Below are 27,932 nucleotides of genomic sequence, written 5' to 3'. Positions count from 1 at the left end.
TCTATTACTGCAGTCAGTGGGAGACACAGATATTTTAACAACAGTCTCCACTTTGGTGTATCTGAAAATTTATACAATAATTTGCACAATATTTATACAACAATTACATAAATTTTAATTTTTTAAACTGCTCTGTACCATACCTGATAAAGAAAAGAAAGGTGCTTGAATACATATTTTTATCAGATAATCTTTTTCTGTAGGCTTGTTAGAAAAGGATACAATGCATTACATTGCACTGCAAAAGCAATGTAAGAACTCTAGTTCTTAATGTTGACATAAAAGGCAGTGGGTTGTTGACTTTTATTTTGACTTTTTATTTACTTAAGCCAAAATAACAGCTTAAAAATCTTACCCATGTTATCCACAGAAAAAAATCATACAAATAACTAAAGACCTTATCTCAAAGCAAATGCAGAAATAAAGAATTATAAAATGTCTATAGTGTTCAAGGGAAGTTTGTATGAAGGTGAATCCGGAGACTCACCAACGAGAGTACTGAAGGAAACAGAATGTGTCACCTCAAAATATTCCTCTTTGACATAATTTTTTGGGGCTAAAGGCCATTTGAAGTGAATACGGAAAAGTGCTTTGTCTTTCCTCTGTTTGCCCAAGAGCAGGAGTATTATTAATATAAAGACAAAAAGTCTGTCTTTCCCTCTTTCCTGCCTCAAAACAGTATGTAAATTCTCCTTTACAACCTTTATCAGCTTAGAGACTGCACCAGAGGCATCTAAGCAGACTTCATTAGTTTCCCCATAAATTTACCTTCCCACACCTTCCTGCCTTTGGAAGCCTTAAACTGCTTTCATGTGTCCTGACGCTTCTCTAAAATTTATTGCTCTTTGTTGAAGACCGTATAAGCTGGGACTCTAAGGCACTGCATCTAGTTATTTTTCTCCCACGGGATGTGCACTGCACACATTAACAAACTTGCTTGTTTTTCTCTTGTTAATCTGTCTTTTCTTGCAGGAATACGTCCCAAGTATGAACTTCTGAAGGTTGAGGAAAACTATGATTTCTCATCTTCAAATAGAGAAACATTTCAAAAACAGTCGCAATAGATTTGAAAAGGAATGACAAGTGGAGAAAAGTTGCATTTCATCTTTTCTGAAAAGAATATCCAATAACTATTTTAAACATCAGTTTTGGGTCAGTTAAAAAAAGAGAGTTCTGGAAATCAGTAAATTAAGTTAAAGATAGCTTAAAGTTTGGTAATCAAGTTACCAAGGCAGGTGTTCCCAAAAGATTCCAAAATATAAACTAAATGAATCTCTATAGCCAAAGCATCTTTCTTTATAAATAAAGGGTGGCTTATAGAAGTCCAATTTTATTTCCCACAAGTCAACAATCCCAACAAATGCCCATTTCCAGACAAAGAACAGCATTTATGCACATGTATGTGCACATATGCTCACATACAGGTAGGATATTGAATGTAATTCCCGGAGTTCACAGATCGCCCACTTCTCAGTTCATTCAAAACTAAACACAATCCCTACTCCCATCCCACCACTAATGCCCTCTGTTTATTCTCCCACTTCATTCCCTCGACTATGGCATAAAAATTTTTGGACCTGAATTCCAGGCTTTCTCACAAACTCTCTATGTGTCTTCTGGAAAGTATAAGTCTCTCTAAATAATTATTTATTTGTCAAATGAAGGAATTAAATTGGATGACCCACAAATTTTCTCCTAAGTTCAAAAAGATGCTTCTTATATTCCCATAACCAGAAAAAAGTAGTATCTTCCAAAGACCAAAACAGAATTTGTTATGTGCAAAACTGTGATTGAAGAAATACCAGGAAATCACTTTTTTCCTCCACACTAAGAAGATGAGATCTTTGCTGTCAGTAATGTCTGCAGTTACCAATAGAAGGTGTGCTATCTATTTTCACAGCAGTCTGACAACTTTGTCTGAGAAAAAATGCAGAAGAGCTCCCTCCAGTGGAGTACTTCTATTTCGGGCATTGAAAGTTAGCAATTTAATCCTAATATTTTAATAATGTAATATTTCACCTGTTAAAGATGATCCAGTTCAAATGCCACATTTTTCACTCAGAGAAATTAAGGCTCAAAAGAGGAAAGCAACTAATTTAAAAGCCTCACAACTGGCCAAGAGAACAAACCATCTTACACAAAAGATTTGCAAGCCTTTTATTAAGAAAATTATAAAATTTTTATGCAAAAAAAAGACAGTGCGCCCCCCTAAAAAGAAAGAAAACTATAAAATGTTATTGAAAGACATTAAAGAAGAACTAAATTGATAGCTATATTATGCTGGTGAATAAGATTCTTTCTTAAACTCAGGTTCAAGCAATCCTCCTGTCCTTCTGTTTCAGCCTCCCAAGTAGCTGGGATTATAAGTAGTTGCCACTGTGCGCAGCTTGGTGAATAAGATTCCATATCATACAATGTTAATTTTCCCCCATGAAGATACATAGTTACAATGAAAATTTAATAAAAATATTAATATAAAAATTTTTATGAAACATCATAAACTTATTCCAAACCAGGCACGGTGGCTTACACTTGTAGTCCCAGCTACTCGGGAAGCTGAGATGAGAGGATCACTTGAAGCCAGGAGTTCAAGACCAGCCTGGGCAATAAAGCAAGACCCCCATCTCTAAAGTAAAAAAATAAGAAACATAATCAACTGATTCTAAAATTTATATGAAAATGCAAAGGCCCAAAAATAAGACATTCTTCAAGAAGAAAAACAAAGTGAGGTGACTTGTCCTATCAGATATCAAGGCTAACATAATAGGGCAATACTGATGGCAGAGACCATAGTTCCTTAAGCTCCGCATTGTTGACATTTAGGACCGGATAGTTCTTTGTTGTGGGGAGCTGTCCTGTGAACTGGGGGATGCTGCTAAGTGCAAAGCATCCCTGGCCTCTACTCACTGGATGTTAGTAGCACCCTACACACAACACACACACCTGTTGTGACAACAAAACATTTCTCCAGACATTGCCAAATGTCTTCTGCAAAATGGCCCCCCGTTGCGAATCATGGGCCTAAACAAAGAGAATTCAAAACAAATAAACACTACTCTTTAGAAACATGATTTATGATAAAGCAGACATTACAGATCAATGGGAAAGTATGGACTGTTCAATAAATAGTACTGAGCCAACTGGTTATCCATTTGGGAAAAATGAAATTGCATCCCGGTTCAGCCTGCCATATTTCCAAAGGTGTTTACAATCATACCTCCTAACTATATGCTCTTTTGCAATATGATCTTGCCACTATTGTATCAAGAGGCAGAATGTCTTTCTCTACCCTCTTCAAGTCTAGGTGAGCCCTGTCTAACTGCTTTGATAAATACAATAAGGCAGAAGCACTAGCCTAACTGGCTAGAACTCTCTTCCTGCCTCTTGAAACTCTCACTCTTGTATAACTCATTATTATGAAGCTCCCTCTTGGAAACCAGCCATCTTATAAGAAGTATGACTACCGTGAACCCACCATGTTGTCAAATACCTAAGCAACAGGAAGAGGCCCTAGAAGATGAGATACTGCAAGGAAATAAACTGAGGTAAAGGAGCACCAAAATTCCAGATCTGCAAATAAACAAATATTCCTGGAGGTGGATTCTCCAGCCTCAGCAGCCGCAGCTGATGCCCACCTAAGCAACCTTCCAAAATTCCTGATCCACACAATTATGTAAAAACTACAGCGGGCTGGCACAGTGGCTCACACCTGTAATCCCAGCACTTTGGGAGACCAGGGTGGGTGGATTGCCTGAGGTCAGGAATTCGAGACCAGCCTGGCCAACATCGTGAAATCTCATCTCTACTAAAAATACAAAAATTAGCCGCGCATGGTGGCGTGTGCCTGTAATTCCAGCTACTCGGAAGGCAAAGACAGGAGAATTGCCTGAACCCAGGAGGCGGAGGTTGCAGTGAGCTGAAATTGCACCACTGCACCACTTCAGCCTGGGCAACAGAGCGAGACTCCATCTAAAAAAAAAAAAAAAAAAAAAAAAAACCACTACAATGGTTATTTTAATCCACTAAGTTTGACATAGTTTTATTACACAACAGATAACTAGAAAAGAAATTTGTGGTATCTGCAACAGGATCGGGCAGTGAAATGGATGCATGAAGGGCCTCAGATGGACTTCTTAATAGAGGTTGAAAGAACAGTAAGGAAGTTGTTGTGAAACAGTATGGAAGGTGGAGAAAAAAATCTGTGTTGCACAGTGGCATAAATTTCAGTAAAACTGTCACCTGTGGTAATAGGGAAACTAGAAAAGGTGGATCTGGTGAACAAATTTCCCAGGATGAATGATGAAAATGACAACTGGTTTCTTTTATAACAGCTGCAATAACCAGGTGTGGATTGTGCCAACTTAAGAATGATGAGGTGGATAAATTTGAAAAGAAGAGCTTTATTTCTCATAAAGGGTTTCAGCCTGTAAGCTGGCCATCCCACAGGATGGGAAGCAAAGCCTCCAACAGCAGCTGAGAGCAAGCACTTTGAGGGAGGGGTAAAGGGAACAGAAATTTATGCTGAGTGAGGTAGCCAAATATGCATATTTAATAAGCTAAAGGAAGAGTCATGAATATTTATGAAAGAAGAAATATGCACATGTGCAATTGCGCTTCATGCACCTTTCATGGGTTGCATGTTCAAAAAATGGTGGCATTAGCATGATCTGAAAATGGAGTTTTCAGCCCACTGATGTCAAAAGATGAAGCACAGGACACAAAACCATCACCGTGTATCCTCCACTAGTCAGCCAAAACCGGTCTGGAGATGGTGGTCAGTTTTTAGCAAGGGATGTATTGTGAAATTGCAAAAAAAGTAGGAAGAGTCCAGTCACAGCCTCAGATGATTGGCTTAAAATGATAAAGCAATGAGTCATCTGTTTCTTGTTCTCCAGAGCTGGTTTCTGTTTATTTCTTAGGAAAGAAATCTGGTTAAAGGTTACTAAGGAAGGGACATATTGAGGCTTGTCCAACCCCCTATCCCATCATGGCTAGAAACTCAGTTTTTAAGGTTTCTTTTTTGTAGAATTCTTTTTATTTATTTATTTATTATTTCAATAAGTCTTGAGGGACAGGTGGTGTTTGGTTACATGAATAAGTTCTTCAGTGATGATTTCTGAGATTTTGGTGCACCCATCACCCGAGCAGTGTATACTGTAACCAATGTATAGTCTTTTATCCCTCATCACCCTCCCACACCCATTCCCCAAGTCCCTAAAGTCTATCATATCATTGTTATGCCTTTGCATCCTCATAGCTTAGCTCCCACTTATAAGTGAGGACACGCAATGTTTGGTTTTTTATTCCTGAGTTACTTCACTTAGAATAATGGTCTCCAATTTCATCCAGATTGCTGCAAATGTCATTATTTTGTTCCTTTGTATGGTGGAGTAGTATTCTATGGTGTATATTTATATACACACCATATTTTCTTTATCCACTCATTGATTAATGGGCATTTGGGCTGGTTCCATATTTTTGCAACTGCAAATTGTGCTGCTATAAACATGTGTGTGCAAGTGTCTTTTTCGTATAATGACTTCCTTTCCTCTGGGTCAATACCCAGTTGTGGGATTGCTGGATCAAATGGCAGATTTACTTTAAGTTCTTTAAGGAATCTCCACACTGTTTTCCATAGTTGTACTAGTTTACATTCCCACCAGCAGTCTAAACGTATTCCTTTTTTGCCACATCCATTTCAACATCTTTTTATTTTTAATGGTCATTCTTGCAGGAGTACAGTGGTATCACATTGCGGTTTTGATTTGCATTTCCCTCATCGTTAGTAATGTTGACCATTTTTTCATGTGTTTGTGGGCCATTCGCATATCTTTTTTTGAGAATTGTCTACTCATGTCCTTAGCCCACTTTTTGAAGGGATTGTTTGTTGTTATCTTGCTGGTTTGATTGAGTTCCTTGTACATTGTGGATATTAGTCCTTTGTCAGGTGCGTACTTTGTGAACATTTTTCTCCTACTCTGTGGGTTGTTTGTTTACTCTGCTGATTATTTCTTTTGCTATGCAGAAGCTTTTTAGTTTAATTAAGTCCCATCTATTTATTTATTTATCTTTGTTTTTGTTGCATTTGCTTTTGGGTTCTTGGTCATGAAGTCTTTGTCTAAGCCAATATCTAGAAGGGTTTTTCCGATGTTCTCCGATTTTTATGATTTCAGGTCTTATATTTAAGTCTTTAATCCATCTTGAGTTGATTTTTGCATAAGGTGAGAGATGAGGATCCAGATTCACTCTCCTACATGTGGCTTGCCAATTATCCCAGCACCATTTGTTGAATAGGGTGTCCTTTCCCCACTTTATGTTTTTCTTTGCTTTGTTGAAGATCAGTTGGCTGTAAGTATTTCACTTTATTTCTGGCTTCTCTATTCTGTTCCATTGCTCTATGTGCCTATTTTCACACCAATACCATGCTGTTTTGGTGACTATAGGTTTATAGCATAGCTTGAAGTCAGGCAATGTAATACTTCCAGATTTGTTCTTTTTGCTTAGCCTTGCTTTGGCTATGTGGGCTCTTTTTTGGTTCCACATAAATTTTAGGATTGTTTTTACCAGTTCTGTGAAGAATGATGGTGGTATATTAATGGGAATTGCATTGAATTTGTAGATTGCTTTTGGTAGTACAGTCATTTTTACAATGTTAATTCTACCCATCCCTGAGCATGGAATGTGTTTCCATTTGTTTGTGTCATCTATGATTTCTTTCAGCAGTGTTTTGTAGTTTTCTTTGTAGAGGTCTTTCCCCTTCTCGATTAGATATATTCCCTAAGTTTTTTGGTGTTTTTTTTTTCTTTTTTTTTTTTTGGTGGGGGGTACTATTGTAAAAGGAATTAAATTATTGATTTGATTCTCAGCTTGGTCACTGTTGGGGTATAGCAGTGCTACTGATTTGTGTACATTAATTTTGTATCCTGAAACTTTACTGAATTCATTGATCAGTTCCAGGAGCTTTTTGGATGAGTCTTTAAGGTTTTCTATGTATACAATCATATCATCAAGAAACAGTGACAGTTTGACTTCCGCTTTACCAGTTTGGATGCCTTTATTTCTTTCTCTTGTCTGATTGCTCCAACTAGGACTTCCAGTACTATGTTGAATAGAAGTGGTGAAAGTCAGCATCCTTGTCTTTTTCCAGTTCTCAGGGGGAATGCTTTCAACTTTTCCCTGTTCAGTATAGTGTTCGCTGTGGGTATGTCATAGATGGCTTTTATTACCTTAAGGTACATCCCCTCTAGGCTGATTTTCCTGATGATTTTAATCATAAAGTGATGCTGGATTTTGTCAAATGCTCTTTCTGTGTCTATTGGGATGATCATGATTTTTGTTTTTAGTTCTGTTTATGTAGTATATCACATTTATTGACTTGCAGATGTTAAACCATCCCTGCATCCCTGATATGAAACCCAACTGACCATGGTGGATTATCTTTTTGATATGCTGTTGGATTCGGTTAGGTAGTATTTTGTTGAGGATTTTTGTATCTATGTTCATCAGGGATATTGGTCTATAGTTTTCTTTTTTTGTTATATCCTTTCCTGGTTTGATATAAGGGTGATAATGGCTTCATAGAATGATTTAGGGAGGATTCCCTCTTTCTCTATATTTTGAAATAGTGTCAGTAGGATTGGTACCAATTCTTCCTTGAATATCTGATAGAATTCGGTGTGAGTCCTTCTGGTCCTAGACTTTTTGTTGTTGCTGGCTATTTTTTTCTTACCATTTGAATCTCGCTGCTTGCTATTGGTCTGTTCAGAGTTTCTATTTCTTCCTGGTTTTATCTAGGAGGGTTATATATTTTCAGAAATTTATACATCTCCTCTAGGTTTTCTAGTTTGTGCACATTAAGGTGTTCCTAGTAGCCTTTAATGATCTTTTGTATTTATATGGTATCAGTTGTAATATTTCCCATTTTGTTTCTAATTGAGCTTATTTGGATCGTCTCTCTTTTCTTGGTTAATCTTACTAATGGTCTATTGATTTTGTTTATCTTTCCAAAGAACCAGCTTTTTGTTTCGTTTATCATTTGTATTATTTTTTGTTTCAATTTCATTTAGCTCTGCTCTGATCTTTGTTATTTCTTTCCTTCTGCTGGGTTTTGGTTTGTTCTTCTTTCTCTAGTTCCTTGAGGTGTGACCTTAGATTGCCTATTTGTGCTCTTTCAGATTTTTTTATGTAGCCATTCAATACAATGAATTTTCCTCTTAGTACTGCTTTTGCTGTATCCCAGAGATTTTCATAGGTTGGGTCACTACCATAGTTCAGTTCAAAGAATTTAATTTCCATCTCGATTTTGTTATTGACCCAACAATAATCCAGGAGCAGGTTATTTAATTTCCATGTCTTTGCATGGCTTTGAGGGTTCCTTTTGGAGTTGATTTCCAATTTTATTCCCCTGTGGTCTAAGAGAGTACTTGATATAATTTCAATTTTCTTAAATTTATTGAGACTTGTTTTGTGGCCTATCATATGGTCTATCTTGGAGAATGTTCCATGTGCTGATGAATAGAATGTATATTCTGCACTCACTGGATAGAATGTTCTGTAAATATCTCTTAAGTCCATTTGTCCTAAGGTATAGTTTAAGTCCATTTTTTTGTTTGTTTTTTTTTTTTTTTTGAGACGGAGTCTCACTCTGCCACCCAGACTGGAGTGCAGTGGTGCGATTTCGGCTCACTACAAGCTCCGCCTCCTGGGTTCATGCCATTCTCCTGCCTCAGCCTCCCGAGTAGCTGAGACTACAGGCACCCACCATTGCACCCAGCTAATTTTTTGTATTTTTAGTAGAGACGGGGTTTCACTGTGGTCTCAATCTCCTGACCTCGTGATCTGCCCACCTCGGCCTCCCAAAGTGCTGGGATTACAGGCATGAGCCACCGCGCCCAGCCCCAGTCCATTGTTTCTTTGTAGATTTTCTGTCTTGATGATTTGTTTAGTGCTGCCAGTGGAGTACTGAAGTCCCCCACTGTATTAGTTTGTTTTCATACTGCTATAAAAACTGCCAGAGACCAGGTAATTTATAAAGAAAAGAAGTTTAATTAAATCATAGTTCTGCATTGCTGGGGAGGCCTTAGGAAACTTACAATCATGGCAGAAGGGGAAGCAAACGTGTCCTTCTTCACAAGGCAGCAGGAGAGAAAGAGCAAACAAGAGCAGAGAAAATTGCCCTATAAAACCATCAGATCTCATGAGAACTCACTCACTCTCAGGAGAACAGCATGAGGAAAACTGTCCCCAGGATCCAATCACCTCCCACCTGGTTCCTCCCTCAACACATGGGGATTGTAGGGATTTCAATTCTAGATGAGATTTGGGTGAGAACACAGAGCCAAACCATGTCACCCACAATTACTGTGTTGCTGTCTATCTCATTTCTTAGGTCTAGTAGTAATAGTTTTATAAATTTGAAAGCTCCAGTGTTAGGTACATATATATTTAGGATTGTGATATTTTTCTGTTGGAAAACAGTCCTTTTTATCATTATATAATATCCCTCTTTGCCTTTTTTAACTATTGATGCTTTAAAGTCTGTTTTGTCTGATATAAGAACAGCTACTCCTGCTCGCTTTTGGCATCTATTTGCATGGAATATCTTTTTCCACCCCCTTACCGTTAGTTTATATGAGTGCTTATGTGTTAGGTGAGTCTCTTGAAAATAACAGATACTTGGTTGGTGAATTCTTATCCATTCTGCCACATTCTGTATCTTTTAAGTGGAGCATTTAGGCCATTTACATTCAATGTTAGTACTGAGAAGTGAGGTACTATTCTATTCATTGTGCTACTTGTTGCCTGAATACCTTGTTGTTTTTTTTCATTGTTTTATTGTTTTATAGGTCCTGTGAGATTTATGCTTTAAAGAGGTTCTATTTTGGTGTATTTCATGCATTTGTTTCAGGAGTTAGAGCTCCTTTTAGCAGTTCTTATAGTAGCTTGGTAGTAGAAAATTCTCTCAGCATTTGTCTTTAAAAGACTGTATCTTTGCTTTGTTTATGAAGCTTAGTTTGACTGGATACAAAATTCTTGGCTGATAATTGTTTTGTTTAAGGAGGCTAAAGATAGGACCCCAATCCCTTCTAGCTTGCAGGGTTTCTGCTAAAAATCTCCTGTTAATCTGATAGGTTTTCCTTTGTAGGTTACCTGGTGCTTTTGCCTCACAACTCTTAAGATTCCTTCCTTCATCTCGACTTTTGATAATCTGATGACTATGTGCCTAGGTGATTATCTTTTTGCGATGAATTTCCCAGGTGTTCTTTGAGCTTCTTGTATTTGGATGTCTAGATCTCTGGCAAGGCCAGGGAAGTCTTCCTCGATTATTCCCTCAAATATGTTTTCCAGACCTTTAGATTTCTCTTCTTCCTCAGGAATACCAATTATTCTTAGGTTTGGTCATTTAGCATAATCCCAAATTTCTTTGAGGCTTTGTTCACTTTTTTAATTCTTTTTTTCTTTGTCTTTATTGGATTGGGTTAATTCAAAAGCCTTGTCTTCAAGCCTTGTCTCTGAAGTTCTTTCTTCTATTTGTTTGATTCTATCACTGAGACTTTCCAGTGAATTTTGCATTTCTCTAAGTTTGTCCTTTATTTCCAGAAGTTGTGATTGTTTTTTATTTATGCTGTTTCTCTGAAGATTTTTCCATCCATATCCTGTATCATTTTTTAAATTTCTTTAAGTTGAACTTCCCCTTTCTCTGGTGACTCCTTGAGAAGCTTAATAATCGACCTTCACAATTCTTTTTCTGGCAATTCAAGGATTTCTTCTTGGTTTGGATCCATTGCTGGTGAACTAGTGTAATCTTTTGGGGAGTGTTAAAGAACCTTGTTTTGTTATATTACCAGAATTGTTTTTCTGCTTCCTTTTCATTTGGGTAGATTATGTCAAAGGGAAGATCTGGGGATCAAGGGCTATTGTTCAGATTATTTTGTCCCACGGGTTGATCCCTTTGAGAGACAAGACTAGCTGGATTTCCTAGGCTAAGAATTCCTAAGCCTAGCTGAGAAAGGTGACTACATCTACCTTTAAACATGGGGCTTGTAACTCAGCTCACACCCAACTAATCAGGTAGTAAAGAGGACTCACTAAAATACAAATTAGGCTAAAGCAGGAGGTAAAGAAATAGTCAAATCATATATCAACTGAGAGCACAGGGGGAGGGACAATGATCAGGATATAAACCCAAGCGTTCCAGCATGGAGCAGCAACCCCCTTAGGGTCCCCTCCCATTGTATGGGAGCTCTGTTTTCACTCTATTAAATCTTGCAACTGCACACTCTTTTGGTCCATGTTTGTTACGGCTCGAGCTGAGCTTTCGCTCACCATCCACCACTGCTGTTTGCCACTGTCGCAGACCGGCCACTGACTTCCACCCCTCCGGATCCAGCAGGGTGTCTGCTGTGCTTCTGATCCAGTGAGACACCCATTGCCGCTCCCAATTGGGCTAGAGGCTCACCATTGTTCCTGCATGGCTAAAGGCCCAGGGTTCGTCCTAATTGAGCTGAACACTAGTTGCTGGGTTCCACAGTTCTCTTCCATGACCCACAGCTTCTAATAGAGCTATACCACTCACCGCATGGCCCAAGGTTCCATTCCTTGGAATTCATGAGGCCAAGAACCCCTGGTCAGAGAACAAAAGGCTTGCATCCATCTTGGGAGCAGCCCACCCCCATCTTGAGAGCAGCCCATCGCATATTGGGAGCTCTAAGAACAAAGACCCCCTCCACCCCCTGTAACATCTGGTGGCCCATATGGGGATTCTCCAAAGCAGTGAGTAATATCGGACCACTTTCGCTTGCTATTCTGTCCTATCCTTCCTTAGAATTGGAGTAAAATACTGGGCACCTGTCAGCCAGTTAAAAACAGTAGCGTGGCTGCCGGACTTAAGACTCAGGTGTGAGGCTATCTAGGGAAGGGCTTTCTAACAAGCCCCAATCCTTCTGGGTTGGGAGCATTGGTCTGCCTGGAACCAGCTTCCACTTTCACAATTTTCCTGGGGAAGCCAAGGGCTGACTAGTGGCAGAAAGCTGTTATCCCGAACTCCTGGCATTAGCCAGTTGAGATCACGGCACAGCCAGAAGTCTCTATTATTCAACCAGCCGCCCATGTGTGCACCCCACCTTTCCTTCTGACCCGTACCTCCTGGGTCCCAACCATGACTTTCTTGAAAGTGTAGCCCCCAAATTCTCCTTACCTCTGAATCTACTTCCTTTGATCCCTGCCTTCTAGGTACTAATGGTTCAGACTTTCATTCCCTCTAGCAAGTTGTATCTCCAAAGGGATCTAAAGAAGCTCTGTGCTGCATCATTAGGCATCTAAGCTATGAACCCAGGGAGTCTTGTCCCTGGTGTCCCTCCAATTTAGGTATACAGCTCTTGACATGGGCAGTTATGTGGGACCTGTTCCCCACCACCCTTGCCAGGCCTTAGAACTGATAACCCAGTACTTTAACAACTGGAACTGGATCTACAACAACATAATAGATCAGGATGAAAATGAATTGAGTAAATTAAAGGGAGGCGCGTATTCCTATAGTGGCAAATGGGGGCAACAAGCAAACGTCCTTCCACTGTGTTTCCAAAAGACATCTACAACGAGATAGAGAGGAGGAGAGAGAGAGAGAAAGAGAGAGAAAGACAGAGAGACAGAGAGGAGAGAGAGAGAGAAAAACAGGAGACAGAAAGCGAGGAGAGAGAGAGAGACACAGAGAGGAGAGAGAGAGAGGAGAGAGACAGAGAGAGAGACAGAGAGGAGAGAGAAAGAGACAGAGAGGAGAGAGAGAGAGACAAAGGGGGGAGAGAGAGACAGAGAGAAAAGAAGTAGTAAAGAAAAAAGTGTACCCTATTCCTTTAAAAGCCAGGGTAAATTTAAAACCTATAATTGATAACTGAAGGTCTTCTCCAGGACCCTATAACACTCCAATACCACTTTGTTGTCAGTATAAACAAGAGCGTAGCCCAAAAGGACTGAGGCCACTGACAACCCACAGCCTTCCTATCAAAAATCCTTAACCCAGTAACCCGTGGATGGCCCAAATGCATTCAGTCTGTAGCAGCAACTGCTTTGCTAGCAGAAGAAAGTAAAAAAATTACTTTTAGGGGAAACCTCATTGTAAGCACACCTCACCAGTTCAGAACTATCCTAAGTCAAAAAAAGCAAAAAAGGTAGCTTACTAACTCAAAAATCTTAAAGTATGGGGCTATTCTGTTAGAAAAAAGGTGATTTAACACTAACCACTGAAAATTCCCTTAACCCAGCAGACTTCCTAACAGAGGATTTAAATCTTAATTACCATACAAAGGTCCAACCAGACCTAGGAGGAACTCCCTTCAGAAAAGGAGGACAGATGGTTCCTCCCAGGTGATTAAGGAAAAAACACAATGGGTATTCAGTAATTAATAGGGAAACTCTTGTAAAAGCAGAGTTAGGAAAATTGCCTAATAATTGGTCTGCTGAAACGTGCAAGCTGTTTGCACTCAGCCAAGCCTTAAAGCACTTACGGAATAAAAACAAAAAAAACTCTATCTCAATCCTGACTCAAAAGGTTACCTACACCCTCTCTGAAACAAATTTGCATAAGAACTGTTGTTTATGGGAATACATCTTAATGGGGCAGCTGGGTTATGAAATACTCAGGAACCCAGCCCGGCTCTAGGACTCACCCCAGAGCACAAAGGCAATGTTGGGCACGCTGGTAAAGGACCACTAGAATCCAGCAGCCTGGAACCCTTTCTTTGTGGTCAAGAAAAGCAGGAAAAGGGGTGCAGAACTGCTACATCAGTAAATGTAACTAATCCAATAAGCAGAGGTCCACGGGTGGTTACACACCCTGGAAAGGAATAAGCATTAGGACCATAGAGAACGCTCTAGGACTAATGCTCATCGGAAAAAGACTAGGGGTGCTGGCATCCCTATGTACTTTTTTCAGATGGGAAACGTTCCCCCCAAGGCAAAAATGCCCTTAAGATGTATTCTGGAGAATTCAGCCCAGTCAGAGTGCATGTACCTTTTTCCCTCTCAGACTTGAAGCAAATTAAAACAGACCTAGGTAAATTATCAGATAACCCTGATGGCTATATTGATGTTTTACAAGGGCTAGGTCAATCCTTTGATCTGACATGGAGAGATATAATGTTACTGCTAGATCAGACACTAACCCTAAATAAGAAAAGTGCCGCCATAACTGCAGCCCAAGAGTTTGGCGATCTCTGGTATCTCAGTCAGGTCAATGATAGGATGACAACAGACAAAAAAGAACAATTCCCCACCGGCCAGCAGGCAGTTCCCAGTGTAGACCTTCATTGTGACACAGAATCAGAACATGGAGATTGGTGCCGCAGACATTTACTAACTTGTGTGCTAGAAGGACTTAAAAAAAACTAGGAAAAAGCCTATAAATTATTCAATGATGTCCACCATAACACAGGGAAAGAAAGAAAATCCTATGGCCTTTCTGGAGAGACTAAGGGAGGTATTGAGAAAGCATACCTCTTTGTCACCTAACTCTATTAAAGGCCAACTAATCTTAAAGGGTAAGTTTATCACTCAGTCAGCTGCAGACATTAAAAAAAAAAAACTTCAGGCCGGGCGTGGTGGTTCACGCCTGTATTCCCAGCACTTTGGGAGGCCGAGGCGGGTGGATCACAAGGTCAGGAGATTGAGACCATCCTGGCTAACACGGTGAAACCCCGTCTCTACTAAAAATACAAAAAATTAGCCGGGCGTGGTGGCAGGCGCCTATAGTCCCAGCTACTCCAGAGGCTGAGGCGGGAGAATGGTGTGAACCTGGGAGGCAGAGCTTGCAGTGAGCTGAGATCACGCCACTGCACTCCAGCCTGGGCAACAGAGTGAGACTCCGTCTCAAAAAAAAAAAAAAAAAAAAAACTTCAAAAGTCTGCCGTAGGCCCAGAGCAAAACTTAGAAACCCCATTGAACTTGGCAACCTCGGTTTTTTATAATAGAGATCAGGAGGAGCAGGTGGAAAGGGACAAACGGGATAAAAAGAAGGCCACTGCTTTAGTCATGGCCCTCAGGCAAGCGGACTTTGGAGGCTCTAAAACAGGGAAAGGTTGAGCAAATCGAATGCCTAATAGGGCTTTCTTCCAGTGCAGCCTACAAGGACACCTTAAAAAAGACCGTCCGAATAAAAATAAGCTGCCCCCTCGTCCATGCCCGTGATGTCAAGGGAATCACTGGAAGGCCCACTGCCTCAGGGGACAAAAGTCCTCTGAGTCAGAAGCCACTAACCAGATGATCCAGGAGCAGGATTGAGGATGCCCAGGACAAGTGCCAGCCCATGCCATCACCCTCACAGAGCCCCAGGTATGCTTGACCATTGAGGGACAGGAGGTTAACTGTCTCCTGGACACTGACGTGGCCTTCTCAGTCTTACTCTCCTGTCCCGGCCAACTGTCCTCCAGATCTGTCACTATCCGAGGAGTCCTAGAACAGGCAGTCACTAAATACTTCTCCTAGCCACTAAGTTATGATTGGGGAACTTCACTCTTTTCACATGCCTTTCTAATTATGCCTGAAAGCCCACTCCTTTGTTAGGGAAAGACATTCTAGCAAAAGCAGGGGCCATTATACACCTGAACATAGGAAAAGAAACACATGTTTTTTTGTCCCCTACTTAAGGAAGGAATTAATCCTGAAGTCTGGGCAACAAAATGACAATATGGATGAGCAAGGAATGCCCGTCCCGTTCAAGTTAAACTAAAGGGTTCCACCTCCTTTCCCTACCAAAGGCATTACCTGCTTAGACCCGAGGACCAATAAGGACTCCAAAAGATTGTTAAGGACCTAAAAGCCCAAGGCCTAGTAAAACCATGCAATACCTCCTGCAATACTCCAATTTTAGGAGTACAGAAACCCAACGGACAGTGGAGGTTAGTGCAAGATCTCAGGATTATTAATGAGGCCGTTGTCCCTCTATACCCAGCTGTACCTAACCCCTATACTATGCTTTCCCAAATACCAGAGAAAGCAGAGTGGTTTATAGTCCTGGACCTTAAGGATACCTTTTTCTGCATCCCCGTACATCCTGACTCTCAATTCTTGTTTGCCTTTAAAGATCCTTCAAACCCAACATCTCAACTCACCTGGACTGTTTTACCCCACAGGGTTCAGGGATAGCCCCCATCTATTTGGCCAGGCATTAGCCCAAGACTTGAGCCAGTTCTCATACTTGGTCACTCTTGTCCTTCGGTATGTGGATGATTTACTTCTAGCCACCCATTCAGAAACCTTGTGCCATCAAGCCACTCAAGCGCTTTTAAACTTCCTCACCACTTGTGGCTACAAGGTTTCCAAACCAAAGGCTCAGCTCTGCTTACAGCAGGTTAAATACTTAGGGCTAAAATTATCCAAAGGCACCAGCGCCCTCAGTGAGGAATGTATCCAGCCTATACTGGCTTATCCTCATCCCAAAACCCTGAAGCAATTAAGAGGTTCCTTGGCATAACAGGCTTCTGCCGAATATGGATTCCCAGGAATGGTGAAATAGCCAGGCCATTATACACATTAATTAAGGAAACTCAGAAAGCCAATACCCATTTAGTAGAATGGACACCTGAAGCAGAAGTGGCTTTTCTGGCCCTAAAGAAGGCCCTAACCTAAACCCCAGTGTTAAGCTTGCCAACGGGGCAAGACTTTTCTTTATATGTCACAGAAAAAACAGGAATAGCTCTAGGAGTCCTTACACATGTCCAAGAGACCAGCTTGCAACCTGTGGCATACCTGAGTAAGGAAATTGATGTAGTGACAAAGGGTTGGCCTCATTGTTTACAGGTAGTGGCAGCAGTAGCAGTCTTAGTATCTAAAGCAGTTAAAATGATACAGGGAAGAGATCTTACTGTGTGGCCATCTCATAATGTGAACAGCATACTCACTGCTAAAGGAGACTTGTGGCTGTCAGACAACCATTTGCTTAAATATCAGGCTCTATTACTTGAAGGGCCAGTGCTGCGACTGTGCGCTTGTGCAACTCTTAACCCAGCCACATTTCTTCCAGACAACGAAGAAAAGATAGAACGTAACTGTCAACAAGTAATTGCTCAAACCTACACTGCTCGAGGGGACCTTCTAGAGGTTCCCTTGGCTGATCCCGACCTCAACTTGTATACTGATGGAAGCTCCTTTGTAGAAAAAGGACTTCAAAAGGCGGAGTATGCAGTGGTCAGTGACAATGGAATACTTGAAAGTAATCCCCTCACTCCAGGAACTAGTGCTCAGGTGGCAGAACTAATAGCCCTCATTCAGGCACTAGAGTTAGGAGAAGGAAAAAGGATAAATATATATACAGAATCTAAGTATGCTTACCTAGTCCTCCATGCCCGTGCAACAATATGGAGAGAAAGGGAATTCCTAACTTCTGAGGGAACACCTATCAAACATCAGGAAGCCATTAGGAAATTATTATTGGCTGTACAAAAACCTAAAGAGGTGGCAGTCTTACACTGCCAGGGTCATCAGAAAGGAAAGGAAAGGGAAATAGAAGGGAACCGCCAAGTGGATATTAAAACCAAAAGAGCCGCAAGGTGGGACCCTCCATTAGAAATGCTTATAGAGGACCCCTAGTATGGAGTAATCCCCTCTGGGAAACCAAACCCCAGTACTCAGCAGAAGAAACAGAAAGGGGAACCTCACGAGGACATAGTTTCCTCCCCTCAGGATGGCTAGCCACCGAAGAAGAAAAAATACTTTTGCCTGCAGCTAACCAATGAAAATTACTTAAAACCCTTCACCAGACCTTTCACTTAGGCATTAATAGCACCCATGATATGGCCAAATCATTATTTACTGGACCAGGCCTTTTCAAAACTATGAAGCAGATAGTCAGGGCCTGTAAAGTGTGCCAAAGAAATAATCCCCTGCACTTCAGGCTACACATTTCAATCTCTGTATCTTTAACCTCCTTGTTAAGTTTCTCTCTTCCAAAATCAAAGCTGTAAAACTACAAATCGTTTTTCAAATGGAGCCCCAGATGCAGTCCATGACGAAGATCTACAGCAGGACCCCTGGACCGGCCTGCTAGCCCATGCTCCGATGTTAATGACATTGAAGGCACCCCTCCCAAGGAAATCTCAACTGCATGACCCCTATTACGCCCCAATTCAGCAGGAAGCAGTTAAGAGTGGTCGTCGGCCAACCTCCCCAACAGCACTTGGGTTTTCCTTTTGGAAGGGGGCACCGAGAGACAGGACTAGCTGGATTTCCTAGGCCGACTAAGAATTCCTAAGCCTAGCTGGGAAAGGTGACCGCACCTACCTTTAAACACGGGGCTTGTAACTCAGCTCACACCCAACTAATCAGGTAGTAAAGAGGGCTCACTAAAATACAAATTAGGCTAAAGCAGGAGGTAAAGAAATAGTCAAATCATATATCGCCTTAGAGCACAGGGGGAGGGACAATGATTGGGATATAAACCCAGGCATTCCAGCAGGGAGCAGCAACCCCCTTAGGGTCCCTCCCATTGTATGGGAGCTCTGTTTTCACTCTATTAAATCTAGCAACTGCACACTCTTCTGGTCCGCATTTGTTACAGCTCGAGCTGAGCTTTCGCTCGCTGTCCACCACTGTTGTTTGCCACTGTCGCAGACTCGCCACTGACTTCCACCCCTCCAGATCCGGCAGGGTGTCGGCTGTGCTTCTAACCCAGCGAGGCTCCCATTGCCACTCCTGATAGGGCTAGAGGCCTGCCATTGTTCCTGCATGGCTAAGGGCCCAGGGTTCGTCTAATCGAGCTGAACACTAGTTGCTGGGTTCCACAGTTCTCTTCCGTGATCCACTGCTTCTAATAGAGCTGTAACACTCACCGCATGGCCCAAGGTTCCATTCCTTAGAATCCGTGAAGCCAAGAACCCCAGGTCAGAGAACAAAAGGCTTGCTGCCATCTTGGGAGTGGCCCGCCACATCTTGGGAGCTCTAAGAACAAAGACCCCCCCATAACACCTTGATGTGGTACTCTCCCTTTTTCCCTAAGGATGGGCTTTCTGAGACCCAAATTGCAGTGATTATGTTATTTCTCTTCTGGGTCTAGCCACCCAGTGCATACTGGGCTCTGGACTGGTACTGGGGAGTGTCTGCCAAGATTCCTGTGATGTGATCTGTCTTCAGGTCCCTCAGCCATGGATACCAGCATCTGCTCAGGAGAGGGTAGCAGAGGGTCCTTGGTTGTAGTTTTGTTTAGTGACTGGTTTTGTGTTGGTTGGCCTCCAGCCCAGAGGTGGCACCGACTACCCTAAGACCATCATGCTACAAGAAGCACAACCCACATGGAGATAACCTAGAGAATGAAACCTCATGTAGAAAGAGAGGTCAAGCAGCACAAAGACACATTTGTGAGCAGAGAAAGAAGCCATCTTAGAAGTAAATCTTCTAGCCCAACTGACACCACCTTTATTGGAAGAGAAAAACTACTAGTTGAGCTCTTTCTAAATGCTTGCCACAAAACCCATGAGTAAAATAAAATGGTTACTTTAAGTCACTAAAGTTTGGGGTAGATTGTTTCTCAGCAATACAAAATCAAAACAATTCCTAACTCACAGCATGAATAAAAAATCATGGGCAAAACCATTAAACATAAGGCATAAAAATATCTCTTATTCTAAGATAAAAGAAAATACATCTCTCTGACTGAGTAATGAAGAGACTTGTTTTAAGAAAGGTATTAAAACCATACAACATAAAGGAAAAGACTGATAGATTCAACTACATTAAAATTAAGAACTTTTCTGTTCATCAAGACACCATAAAGTGAAAAAAAGATCTTTGTAATCCATATAACTGATAAAGTGTAAATATCCAGAATACATATATATAAAATGGATATTATATATATAAAAAATGGATATTTTATATATATAAAAAATGGATATTTTATATATATATAAAAATGGATACTTTTTATACATATATAATGGATATTTTAAATATATAAATAAAATGGATATTTTATATATATAAAATGGATATTTTATATATATAAAATAGATATTTTATATATATAAAATAGATATTTTATATATATAAAATAGATATTTTATATATATAAAATGGATGTTTTATATATATATAAAATGGATGTTTTATATATATATAAAATGGATGTTTTATATATATATATAAAATGGATGTTTTATATATATATATAAAATGGATGTTTTATATATATATATAAAATGGATGTTTTATATATATATATAAAATGGATGTTTTATATATATATATAAAATGGATGTTTTATATATATATATATAAAATGGATGTTTTATATATATATAAAATGGATGTTTTATATATATATATATATAAAATGGATGTTTTATATATATGTATATATATATTTTTTTCAGATGGAGTCTCACTCTGTCGCCCAGGCTAGAGTGCAGTGGTGCAATCTCATCTCACTGCAACCTCCGCCTCCCAGGTTCAAGCAATTGTCCTGCCTCAGCCTCCCAAGTAGCTCGGACTACAGGTGTGTGCCACCACGCCTGGCTAATTTTTGTATTTTTAGCAGAGTCGGGGTTTCATGATGTTGGCAAGGCTGGTCTCGAACTCCTGGCCCTCAGGTGATCCGCCTGCCTCAGCCTCCCAAAGTGCTGGGATTACAGGCATGAGCCACCATGCCTGGCCCAGAATATATTTTTTTAAACCACAATGAATCTATAAGAAAAAACTTCTGTGGAGAAAGGCAAAACACATGAACCAGGCATTTCCAGATGTGGAATTAGGAACAGTGAATAAGCATAAAAATATACTCAACCTCATCAGTAATCAAGGAAATTCAAAATAACGTCATGAAACAGAATTTCGCACACATCAAATTGGCAAAAGTTTAAGTCAACATCAAATATTTTCTGCTACTGAAATAAAAATTAGCATACGTTCTTTTATGAAGGATGTCTTTCTCAATAAAACTGAGAACATTTAAAAAGAGCAGAGCTCCCTCTAGTGGGCTAAATTTCATTTTGCTTTAAAAACTGTAAATTTAATCCTAACATGATCATGGATTCCAGAATTATAAACTCCCTTAGAAAACATCTAGAACAAACTACACATTTGTACACTGAAGAAATTAAGGCCAGAAAAGTTACTGGTCACAACTAATTGTCCAACCAAACAAGCAGGTCTCCTAGTGCCACCACCACTGCCAAATATTGGCTGGAGAAAAGCAATTTAAAAATAATCCATACCAGAACTATCCTCTGGTGAATTTACTTGTAAAAAAAATTAGGATTTATTACCTAATAAATCAATAAAATTATTCTAAGTCATCTGAACCACAAAGAAACATAGTTATAAATCTTAATAAACTTGATAAATGATAGCTCTCTCAATGATTTGAAGCCCCTTTAAGAGATTAACTATATACTGTGGAAGCATCAGTAGAAATTTGCAACATCAACAGCTTTGGCCAGCCTGCCTCCTTGCCTTACTAACTTACAGACTTTGTACCCAAAAACAAAAAGCAAACAACAATACAAAAAAACACAGCCAGATATTGTTTATTATATGGGCTGATCCTTCTGAGACTACTATTTCCCAGAAATCCATGAGTTATGCAAAACCATAGCAATTTGTAGGGTTTTGCTGTGCTCTGTAAACCCATTCAACATATTTCTTGAGCCCATTAGTGGTATATATCACCTAAATGCCGAAAAACTGCTAATGATTACATTTCACAATACTTTCTGAAAGTGTGTCAGGAACATAAACTGTTTGAGGAAAGGAGAATGGGAGATGAAGCTGGAAACCAAACTAAGGAAGGCTTATAAAATCCAAACTCAGAAATCTTTCCTTATTCCACACGAATAAAGATTCCATTGTAAGTAAAGGATCAAGTGAGCATTTTTAAGGAGAGAGGTGAGCTTATCTGAAAGACACTCCTACCTTAAATTAACAATAGTTATTTAGAAAATAAATTCCATTTGCAACAGAAAAAAATCTATAAAATATCTATGACTTAAAAATATATACATATACAAGATTTACAAGAAAAACTACAACCACTTAAAAAAGCACAACCCCACAATAAGTGGGGTGATTACTGCACCAAACCCCACAATAGGTGGGGCGAAAACTGCACCAAAATAATCACCCCAGAAATACGTGGGGTGATTATTGCACCAAAAAACATGAACTACTTAGATATAAATATAACAGGCAGGGCGCAGTGGCTCACGCCTGTAATCCCAGCACTTTGGGAAGCCAAGGCGGGCAGATCGCGAGGTCAGGAGATCAAGACCATCCTGGCTAACTCAGTAAAACCCCGTCTCTACTAAAAATACAAAAAATTAGCCGGGCGTGGTGGCAGGCGCCTGTAGTCCCAGCTACTATGAGGCTAAGGCAGGAGAATGGCATGAACCCAGGGAGGTGGAGCTTGCAGTGAGCTGGGATCGCGCCACTGCACTCCAGCCTGGGCAACAGAGCGAGACTCCGTCTCAAAAAAATAAAAAATAACAAAATATGTTCAGGATCTATATACTCAGGAAAGCTACAGAAAAAATGCTGAGAGATTAAGCACCTAAATATATGATTTCACTCAAAATCCCAGCAAGAATTTTTATAGGAATAAACAAGTTGATTCTAAAATGTATATGAAAAAGAAAAAGAACTAGAATAACCCAAACAATCTTGAAAAAGAACAAAGTTGGAGGACTCACATTACCTGATTTCAATGGAGACAAGCTACACATGTAGAATGGAATGGTATATGAATTAAGTCAGAGGATTCTATATGGCATTGTATCCCCCTAGGAAGAATACATGTACTGGGAACCAGAGGGTGGAAGCAGGAGTGGCCCTACTTACCATCCCTCCCTGTGCTTCCCATCTCTATAACCCTGGGCTCTGCAATTAGCAGTCTTGTCCCTCAAAGGGACATATTCTTGACAGGGGACATAATAAGGGTAATTTGGACTCCTTGTGGCCAGGGAGCAGCAGGTGAGAAGAGAAAAGGAATCACTATCTTGGCAGAGGTCATGGATCCTGATCAGCAGGCAGGAGAGTTGCATTTACACAATAGGGGCAGGGAGAAATACCTGTGGCACTTCCTGGAGATCTACATGGCACTTCCTGATACTTCCTTGTCCCACTGTAACTGTGAATGGGTTTGTACAGAAACATTAGCTCAAAAAGTGCATGATTACCATGGGTCCAGATCTTTAGGAATGAAGTTTTGGGTCACACTACCAGGTAAGGCACCCAAGTCCTGCCAAGGTGATGGCTGACAGTAAGGGGATTGAGGATGAAGAGTCAAGGAGGGAGAGAATGAGTACCAGCTGCAGCCATGAGACTAACTGCAACAATAGGGGCTATAGTCTTCCTAGTAATTTCCATCTTCTAGGTTTCCACTCAAGAAGAAAGCACCAACATGTGTGGGCAAGCGGATCTGTGAAGCACAAGAAATGGACTGTGCTGGCCATAGGGGTGCACAGCTCACATTTCCCTCCAAGAAGCCAACAGCTCCCAGCTGTTCTACCTTTCACACTTCCCCAGGCTGCTTCCAGCCCACCAAGGAGCACAGCAAGGTAATGAGCCAAGATAATCCTTCCAGAAGACCTAAGACTCCTCCAACAGCATCCTTTGCTTGGGAACTCCCCATCAGCCCGGGGAAATTTTCAGAACTGCAGCATGTGGTCTTAGGCTCTTCCTACCCAATTCTTTCCCCTCTGCTTTCCCTGAGGTCAGGCCTTCATCACAGCCTATAGGCTCACTCCATCGCCTCCTGTTCCCTTCCCCATTTATCCTTTCCTGGTGCCCCACCCCAACCCCTGGCATTAAATCTCTTGCACATCTAGTTCCCTCTTGGCATCTGCTTCTCTTCTCAGAGGACCGAATTAATGGAGTCTCCTATTAGTTTGTACTTATCTATGTGTAATGAATTCAGATCAGTGCAAACAATGTAAGTACCTGCCACATATCAGACACCAATAGGTAACAAAGATACAAGAATAAACAACAGTCTTTGCCCTCAAGAAACTTAGAGTCTAGCAACTATGCCCTGTGAGCCAAATCCCACCACTTGCTTTATTAGATGTAAAGTCTTACTGGTGGAACACAGCCATGTCCATTCATTGACACACCGTGTATGGCTGCTTTCTCCCTACAACTGCAGTTAAGCAATTCTGACAGAGGTTATATGACCTGCAAATATTCACCATCTGGCCCTTTTCAGAACAAGTTTGTTGACCTGGGTCTGGTGGATACAGAGATAAAGGAACACTTATTTGCTTGTTGTATAGGCTTCACCAGGGTAAAAAGTCTGTCTGTCATGTTCCCACTGTATCCCCAACAACTGGCTCATTCAATTTGAGCGCAAGTTACAGTAGACTTGGTAAATACCTTGTATTAGTCCGTTTTCACACTGGTATAAAGAACTACCTGAGACTGGGTAATTTACAAAGAAAAGAGATTTAATTTACTCACAGTTCCACATGGCTGGGGAGGCCTCAGGAAACTTAAAATCATGGCAGAATGCAAAGGAGAAGCAAGCACCTTCTTCACAAGGTGGCAGGAGAGAAAGAAAGAGCGCAAAGGGGAAAATGCCACACTTTTAAACCGTCAGATCTCGTGATAACTCACTATCACAAGAACAGAAAGGGGGAAATCCTCCCCCATGATCCAATCACCTCCCGCCAGGTCCCTCCCCTGACATGTGGGGATTACAATTCATCATGAGATTTGGGTGGGGACACAGAGGCAAATCATGTCATACCTACATCTATTCTTGGAGACCAGTATATCCTAAAAACAGAAATGTTAGCAGTCTTACTTTGTAGATGAGGTCACAGAGATTCAGAGAGTGTCAGCATTTTGCTTAAGATCATATGAATGGTAGTAACTGAAAGCTGAGATTAGACCCCAGGCCTGCCTCATTCTAAACCTGTGTTTGTTATAGTCCTTCCATACTGAGCTCACATTATACTTAACTGCAGTTCACCTGATATGGGGAGGACTGAGCGACCTTAACTGGGGAACAGAGGTGGGGTGATTATTGTTTAACTCCTTCACAGTAAGAAAGGGAACTCACTGACTAACCTTTGAACTTCTTTGTCAATAAATACTGGGCATTATGCTGGGTGTTGAGGACACAGAGATAAAAGGCAAATTCTTTCACAGCCTTATCTCCCACAACTGCCTGTGTAATAATACCTAACTTGTTTACTGGGTTCCCGCGCCCTTGATCACCCTGACCAACCTCTCTCCCTTCCTTCCCTGACACACACCTGTTGATGCATCAAGACTCAAGTGTCACCTCTACAGCAAACTATTCTCTGACTGATTCAAGCAGAGTTAATTCCTCAGCCCTCCTATAACAATGAATTCACATACATTACAGCATTTGAAACAATAAATTCGAATTTATCTGTTTGTCTTTCTAACTAAACTATAGATAGGGGCATGCATCAAAAGTGTTTAGCACCATGCCTGGCATACAACAGGAACTCCATGATGCCTGAGAAAGGAGAGGAGGAGGAACGGGGGGCACTGGAAGAAGCAGCATATGTGAGGATCTAATTAACAGAGACCCAAAAACACAAAACTGAGCTAAGAAGCCGGAAAAGAAGTGTTAATCAAGTGACTGGGGAAATGCTGACTGGGCACTAGCTGCATAAAATGCTTAAGCTGACTGTGCTTCCTTATGTTCACAGGAAACATTTGGTGGGCCTCTCCCATTCCTAGTTTGAGAGCCTGTCAACTCCACAAATGCAGGGAATAGTATACCCCAGCTTTCAACAACTTTTATAAATCTAGTCTTAACAACCAACATCTCAAGGCAAGTTACCACTCTTCTCAGCAAGTTATAGTTTAGAACTGATTAATGCCTATATGATATTTATTATTTTGTTTCTAGGTCAATAATATCTGAGAACTACTCTTTTTCAATCCCTGTTCTCTCCAAAAGAGTGTTCTCTTCTGTGTAAACTGGGAGCTTTCAGTCAGCCATGCTCCTTTCATATTTCTGGAGTCCTTTATTCCATTTCCCATTTAAACTCATTTATGCCTAGTATTCCATTATTGGAACGCTAAGCATGTGGGAGTCATCTCTATCCTACTGCTCAAGGTCACCACCAAGGTCTGATTGCAAAAATTCAAAAAATTGCAACCTCAGGAATAAACAGGTTAAGGACACTAGTGGATAATAACTAGGCATCATGAATTCTCAGCAAAGAAACCTGGGTAAGGATATTAAAAAAAAAAAATTTCAAGGCCAGTGTGTAAGACCAAGTGTTTAAAACAAATAAATATAAAGGAAAAGGATAAAGAAATCAGCAGGAACTATGACCCCAAATGAAGGATCAGGATAGAAGAATAAGCCAAGGATTTGAAATTTTCATGAGTTAATCACCAAAAAGCCTAAAAAAGGACATTATAAAACAAAAGTCTATCAATAACCAGGAATTACCTTTTATGACTCAGGGCAATATATTTCAACATTCTATTTAACACACCTACATGTACTAGTTCTTTTGCAAAGATGGTAGTGATAACATAACCCCAGAATCAGTTTGACTTAACAGCTTAATACATAACTTTGAACCTTGGGTCCACATATAACTGGCCTACTACTTATATTTGGTAGACTCTGCTCCTGTGCCTCAGTGCCTACAAACGATCCTGAACTCAAATCCATCCCCCATATCTGTGATTGCTACAGATCAATCTGATCTGTTGCTTTGCTTTCACATACACCTAATAATCTGTTGCAGTCACAAACACATAATAGTCATTGTGCTATTTCCTAGGCCCAAAAAGCTGCCCCAGTCTTGCTCACTCTACAGCCATTGCTTGTTATATCCATCTGGGTTCTTAGTTGCAACTGTAAGGAACAGAAACAAATTCTGGCTGATTTAACCATAAAGGAATTTGGAGATACCAAATAGAACACAAAATAAATTGGACAGCTGGAGAAACAGGATGGGGGTGGCGGATAAGACAAAGGGGGAAAAGGAGGCCACCCAGCACACACAGAAGGAAGCACAAGTGAGTTCATGCTCCAGGAACAATCTGGTCCTAAAGCCACTGCCAGTAGCTCTGGATGCCTGTGTACTTCTGTCTTTGCTCCTGCAGTCCACCACTTCTGTCACAGGAGGATTCTAAGCTGTCCCTTCCCCTTTGCATGCCTCATTCAAGATTCAAAGTCCTAAGGAGGAACCTACAAATGACCAAGGAGAAGACATGCCTGGGCCCTCACTGCCAGGGGTAGGAAGCAGGAGTGTCTCACCCCTGTCGGTTTCCACTGTAGGGCACAGGGCCCTGCCTCCCACCAACACCCACACAAATGGGGATTCCTACAAAATAGAAAAGGAGTTTGGCAAGAAACAGAAATAGAAAAGAAATGCCTGGCAGCAACAAAGTTGTCCCTATTTTTTTCATCATTATCCCAGAACAACCTGTGCATTCATTCTTGACCTTTGTGGGAGATGTGGGTACAGACTCTGAGACAGTCACCCAGCTCCAGGGACTCCAAAATCCTTGAGAGATTACCTAGGAACAAAGCCATCACAAAGACTTAGACACCCACTAAACACTGCAGGTATGTTTGAAGAACTGTTCATTGGCTTGAAAACAGTTACAGTTACATTCCAAGCCTCTGTAAGCAGATGCTAAACATTAACAAAGATTCTAAATGTAAATAGCAATTTCAGATTAATGAACAATATGTTTAAAACTTTGTTCAAAAATAATCAGACTTCAAACAAAGCTTACGGACTACATACAGAGCAGTTACAGGGTCTAGCCTGAAATTTGCCTATAAAACACAGGCCCTTCCTTCCTTTTCAGCCCCACGGCTAGCATTCTCATCTAGGCAATATCGCTTTCACCAGTTACCTTAAACGCCTCACCAGCTTCTCTGCCTTACAATCTATTCTGTCCCTATTATTCAATTAACTCTGTTCTAGAACAAAGACTCCATCACTGCT

The 27,932-nt window shown here is 40.7% G+C and overlaps 1 protein-coding gene across 3 annotated transcripts in view; it reads right to left on the bottom strand.

Annotated features, from left to right (window-relative positions):
• Nucleotides 1-27,932, bottom strand: part of DEPDC1B (DEP domain containing 1B) — a 110,112-nt gene that overhangs the window by 53,575 nt on the left and 28,605 nt on the right. The gene's annotated exons all lie outside the window — the stretch shown is intronic.

This window comes from Gorilla gorilla, chromosome 19 (assembly GCF_029281585.2).
Source record: "Gorilla gorilla gorilla isolate KB3781 chromosome 19, NHGRI_mGorGor1-v2.1_pri, whole genome shotgun sequence".
In the NCBI taxonomy this organism is placed as follows: Eukaryota; Metazoa; Chordata; class Mammalia; order Primates; family Hominidae; genus Gorilla; species Gorilla gorilla.
This window is presented reverse-complemented; position numbering and strand designations above follow the sequence as displayed.